The sequence below is a fragment of the Leuciscus leuciscus genome, assembly GCF_965113295.1.
Source record: "Leuciscus leuciscus genome assembly, chromosome: 17".
Classification (NCBI taxonomy): domain Eukaryota; kingdom Metazoa; phylum Chordata; class Actinopteri; order Cypriniformes; family Leuciscidae; genus Leuciscus; species Leuciscus leuciscus.
Genome location: NC_138741.1, coordinates 8,811,588 through 8,818,132, shown reverse-complemented (window position 1 = coordinate 8,818,132; position 6,545 = coordinate 8,811,588).

Genomic DNA, 6,545 nt, shown 5'->3' with positions numbered 1-6,545 from the left:
ACATTTTTTAATCTCCTTACTAAACATGTGTAACCCCAGTGAACAGGAAAGGGTCTCTCTCTATATTGAGAAAAGTGGAGAGATTATTTTTAAGAAACTGACTTCTGAAATCCAGGGCTCATGTGATATTGCCAGTGCTGGGGCTGCATTTTTGTGTTAAACCCTGCTGTAGGCTACAGTACGAAAACTCAATGCAGCTCTCTAACACCTTGCCGTCAGACAGAATTTAAGTTTCAAAGCTGTATCCCGACCACATAAAGGTAGTGTAACCTGTGAAGTCTATTTTACTGTGCATGGAAATGGAATTACTGCCATTCAGATTGATGAAACCTTTAAAGAAGAACACAAATGTTTTTAGGGTTTAGGCCAATTAGTGATGTTTTTAGGTGTAATGTTTTACTTTATAGGATTTGTGTGCGTGTTCTTGTTTAACCTACAGTGAGAGGACCAAATGTCCCCACAAAGATAGTAAAATGTGAACATTTTGACATGATAGAAAACAGCTTATAAATCTTACCAAGTGATGTTTTTTAGTTTTTTTTGAAAATGTAAAAAAGCAGGTGGTTTGCTGTGATGGGTAGGTTTAGGGGTAGGGTTAGTGTAAGAGGATAGCATATACAGTTACAGAGTAACCATTACGTCTATGGAAAGTCTACATAAAGATATAAAAACAGGTTTGTGTGTGTGTGGTATTGGTAAACCCTATGTTATGGGACAAAATGTACTTGTAGAGATGCGTGGATCAGCTCTAACTCGAATCAATCCACTGTTAAAAACTAATCATTCAACCCCCACCATGATTTTCTCTCATTTAGATATCCGCACCCAATCGTCACATCACAATTATTCTACTCAGTGTTAGGCATGATGATATATGGAAGCATATCACACTGCAGTATACCGCTTTTAAATTAACATTTATTTAAAGCAAAAGTTCCTCTTTGGTGAAATTACATTTCCTTAACTAAACCAGGGGTCGGCAATAGGTAATTGCTGGCAATTAAGTAAAAAGCGAGAGATGTGTATTTAATTCAGATAACGTACATCGCACCTGCATACAGATCTACATTTTGAGCACAGCTCAGAAAGCACGAGCGCTGCACATCACGCACACACATAAGTTATACTGATTGACAGCTTACAGCTTTTCTGCATTATTTGTTGCGCTTAGCTTTGAGAGAGGAAAAAAACTTGAGAAAAGCAAACTCCGCTCATGTTGGTCACCTCATGTGTTTCGAATCCTGAAGCTCAACACACAGTAGTCTTCATTAAAAGTAGCGAAACTACATTTTTATTACCAGTGTTGATGCCGCTCTCTCTCCCATTGTGGTCTTATCTTGAAATTAACTCAAAAGAAGTAGCCTATGTCCAAATTCACAGTACTCATAAAAGACTAAAAGTACCCGTATGATCTACTTCTTCCGGGGAGATTCTGAAGTGTGCATATGATGGACACTTTTCTATCCCATAGGGCTGCTCGATTATGGCACAAATCATAATCAAGATTATTTTGCTCAATATTGAAATCATTATTATTTAACACAATTATAGGTGGGTGATATGATCAGTCTTCTTTCATGATATGATTAATTTTAAACGTCAGTGAAATTTCACAGTTATCAATAGCCTACTTAAGCCTACTAGGTTAATTAATGTAAGTAGAAGTCCTCAAAACTAAGATATAAAGAACAAAGAAACTAAATTACAAACAAAACCGACAAAAAAATACAACAGAACAAAAATACAAATTAAATAAAGGGGTTCACTTTTTTTTACTTTAGTTAGTATGTAATGTTGCTGTTTGAGCATAAACAACATCTGCAAAGTTATGACGCTCAAAGTTCAAAGCAAAGGGAGATATTTTCTTTTACAGAAATCGCTTTTTAAGGACTACAACAAACGGGTGGTAGGGACTACACGAGCTTCCTCCCTTAGTGAAATCACTAACCCTAAAATTTACATAAACCCCACCCCTGGGAACGCGATTTATAGATTACCATGAAAGAATATGCTAATCAATGACTAGAAGATAGTTAACTCCACATCAGCTACATAAATTCATCAACTAACCATTCAGAAATGTCTTGTTGTCCGCCCTCCGTGCCGGGAGCAGCAGCTCATTTGCATTTAAAGGGACACACACAAAAAATGCTCATCCTCAAAAAGTGACAATTTTAATATGCTATAAAAAACAATATCTGTGGGGTATTTTGAGCTAAAACTTCCCATACACACTCTGGAGACATCAGAGACTTATTTTACATCTTTTGAAAAGGGCATTATACCACCCCTTTAAATAAATAGTGCTTTAGGTTGTTCATGTACTAACAGTGATATTCAGATAAGTAATAGCACAACAGAAATGAAATAAATAGTGATGCACCGAAATGAAAATTCTGGGCCGAAACCGAAAATTTAGGATGCACTTGGCCGAAAACCGAAACTGAAGCCGAAAATGGCTTCTTTTAAAAACGTATTTTATATATATATGAATTTAAATTTAAATTGCTTGAATTTAATGGATCTGAAATGAAAAATCACAATATAATAATCAAACTTTTATTAACAGTTACATAACAAAACATAAAATATTTTTAACAAGAAATATAAATAATAATACCAAATAATATTATTCTTCAAGTTTTATGTTCCATCAAATAAAATAGTTTTTTAAAAGTTGTGCAAAAAGAATTCACAATTTTGGAGATTTTTGCAGAACAAATGTTACATATTGCAACTTTGGTGTCCTCTCGTATAGGGCTGTCACTTTTGTGAAAAAAATCCTGTTCGATTTTTGAGACGTAAGTGTTCAGTGAATCGTTAGTAAATTGCCTATACTTGGCGTTGATCCGTTTTCAACGCCAAATATAGGCAAATCCACGGACAACTAAACAAATACAACACAAGTCAGCAATGTGGACTGCCATAACATCAATGAAAAACATTACTGAAGGCTACCTATTATGCACTATATTATGCAGAAATAGGGGTGTGTCTGTGTCTGTGTGTGTGTGTGTGTGTGTGTGTGTGTGTGTGTGTGTGTGTGTGTGTGTGTGTGTGTGTGTGTGTGTGTGTGTGTGTGTGTGTGTGTGTGTGTGTGTGTGTGTGTGTGTGTGTGTGTGTGTGTCGCGTTCGCTGCGGGCGTATCGTGATGAGCTGTATGCACTCCGAGAGAAGGCCGTTAAAATCGATTCCCTATTTTCGTTTTCGAAACTTGTGTTGGTTAGTCCGATCGATTGTGCGATAAGTGACAGCCCTCTGACATGCTTAATCTTTGATAGGCAGACGCGTGATAACAGCTCGACCGTGAGTGAAACCTAAGCGCTTGCGCACAGATGGGAGGGGCGGGTGACATTCATTTTCGGTTTACGTTTTCGGCTGTTTTTTTTTATTTCGGCCCGAAACCGATAATGCCATTTTCGGCCGAACATTTCGCCGGCCGAAATTTCGGCGCACCCCTAGAAATAAAGTAATCAAACGTAAAATAACACCTCTGGATACATTTTTAACGCTTAGTTCAAGGAAGATGAGGACGATGAAGACGATGATGCAATAACATAAGGTTTACTATAATTCTCAGAGTAAACAGCCAACATGCGAGACAGCATGCTAACACGAACAATACCAGACAAGGAGTGCCGGTGAGGGAATAACTTAAGAAGGAACACAAACGAGGATAATTAATCACATACAGCTGACACATATGAACTAATGATAACGGTAACCAAGGAGACAAACGAGTGGTGGGAATCTGAACAAAGAAGACACGTGACAAATCTAAAAAAAATAAAGGTCCATGAAAATGAAACTATGCTTAAACTGAACTTATGTGTTATCAACATGTCAATGTATTATAAGCAACACAAGACTTTAACAGCCAATGACATTTATAGCTGGGGAGAGTGGACTGATTTTCTACTGTTTGGTGTTAATCACCATCTAACTCAGACAGTTAGGAGCTACATTTAGCCTTAGATGTTTTATGAATATGGTCCCTGGAGCAGAGGTTTTATCAGCTGACAATTTTCACTGTACATTTAAGAGTGCAAGTTGTAACTATTATTAACAATAATGGAAAGCTGACGCTTATCAGTAGGCTATGTCACAATATCACCCAGTTTAGAATTTGTTTTCTGTTTTGCACCATTTCATGCCACTAGTCTGTCATCATATTGTATTCTGTTTACTAATACAGCTGGGTTTTGACACAAATTTCACAATTCAATTCAATTAAGATTCACAAGCTTGCGATTCTGACACATTTTCTCAAGGAAAAGAAATCTCTCAAATAATGCTGTAAACTAGGCTATAGCCTACATGGGAGTCAATACTACATAATATTAAAGGTTAAAATGTTTCGAACACTTAATTTACACTTAAGGATTGTATTAGCCTATATATTTTTTTTATTATCTTTCATAAGTTTTTATAATAATAAAGTTTTAATAGGACTAACTTTAAAATTACATTATTTTTTTACTCAAAATCATTTTTGAAATATAAACATTTAAATTGTGTCTGTCAACTTGACGGATTTATTCAAACATGCATTAGCCTATTGAAGAACATTACAAATTATAATTAATATGTAATAGGGTGCTTAGAAAAATGCACTTCTCTATAGTCACTGAATATGTTTTTTTGTGAGGTAAATGTGAAGTTTCGACATTGTTTACAAACTGCTTTAATGACGTCTTTCTGCGATTGAAACACTGATTGAGCTTACATGAGACATGATACGGATTTCCATAAGTTCTACTGTATCTTTTAACACACCTTATGATGTTCATTCATGTTTATGTGTTGCTGTAACTAGTATCAGTTTACTTGGGCTTCGGGCTGCCGCTTGTCTTGAACTGAGGCGCTACAGCGATCTGTCACGCTCACGCCATATACAGCGCCGCCAAATAAAGCAATAAGCCCAGCGAAGCCGTGATTTACAGTGAATTTAGAACAGCTAAGGGGCGTTCCGCATAGTGCCTAAAACCCCCTTAGCTGTTCTAAATTCACTGTAAAACACGGCTTCAAGGGGCTTATTGCTTTTATAAAACGGTTACTCCATAAAAATATTCATTTTATTATTTATTTTATTCATAAAATAAACACCAGCAACAAAAAATATAACGTTATAACCACTGATCTATATAATTCTAAATAGATCAGTGGTTATAACACATTTATTCCTCCGCCAAGCAATGTAGTTCCAAAGAGTTTGCCAAGCAACACATGCAGCAACAAAGAATCACAAAGGGCAGTTGCGCAATGCGCAGTGTAATGCGGTCACAGGTGTATGTTTGTTGAGTAATATACAACGGCTTCGAACGCGGCTCAACCAATCAGAATCAAGGACCGGAACTATCCGGCGGGCATTTACTTTTTAAAATTCCTTAGTAAAATAGGCAGAATTTGAAATCTGATACTTTGTTTCAAATCAAAAGCAACAAAGCTTATTACGATTATTGGATGGAAGGAGCCCTACAATGTCCCGCTCTCATTCATCAACTGAAAAAAGGATAGACTCGATTCTTGAAATTTGAAGCCCCAATGGTCCAAAAGCAGTGCTTTGCAACACAGACGGGGTGAATTTATGAATGAAAGTGTGACAGTTCTGTCACAAAACGATGTTGTTACGTATCCTCGCGCTTTTTAAGTGGGTATATACGGAGATCCTTGACCTTTCCTGGTGGGTAAGTTAGGCCTATACTACTGCGTATAGGCTTACCTGCTTATGCCTATCACGTAAAATATACGGTTTGTACTGTATAAAAACTATTACGTCTATGGAGAGAGAGCCCCACAAAGATAGCGAAACCGCGTGTGTGTGTGTGTGTGTGTGTGTGTGTGTGTGTGTGTGTGTGTGTGTGTGTGTGTGTGTGTGTGTGTGTGTGTGGCCTACCGTTCGGTTCCAGTGTGGAAAAGTAACACCAAAGCAACAGCAGTACAAACAAAAGTCACACACCGCCATCTGCTGGCCAACTAGCCTATATCAGGAGATTCAAAGTCACTGAAACCTTGTGCTAATCTTTCTTTAAAAAATGTAAAAGTGAACAAGTGCATTAATGTCTTCGAGTGACTCTATTATTACCAGATGAGAAAATTACAAAGTGTAGCTGACAAAGCCATTTCTCTCTCCTCTCACACGGACCTCCCATCTGAATGAGATGACAAGACAATTACACCGCCAAGATTGATCTTTCAAAAGGCTCTTCACTTCTTCGGTAATTACATCCTTGATATGACGTCTAATGAAGATATTGTCAAGTTTGCAATGTATTTAAGGGGAAAGAAAAGAAAGTAACCCCTCCAACTATTTCTTTTCTGTCTCACATAAGATGCTGCAGTCTTTTTTTTTTTTTGAAAAAAATATACATATATTTATGATAGCTATGTATGTATGTATGTTAAAGATGAATACACTTTGGTATACACTGCAAATTGTTGTTTGTAAATATAGTATCTGCCATGCAGAATAGACCTATAGACTATACGTTCACAACATCCATTAGATCTTGCTTCTGTGTGTAAGAGCAGAACATTAAGCCTCG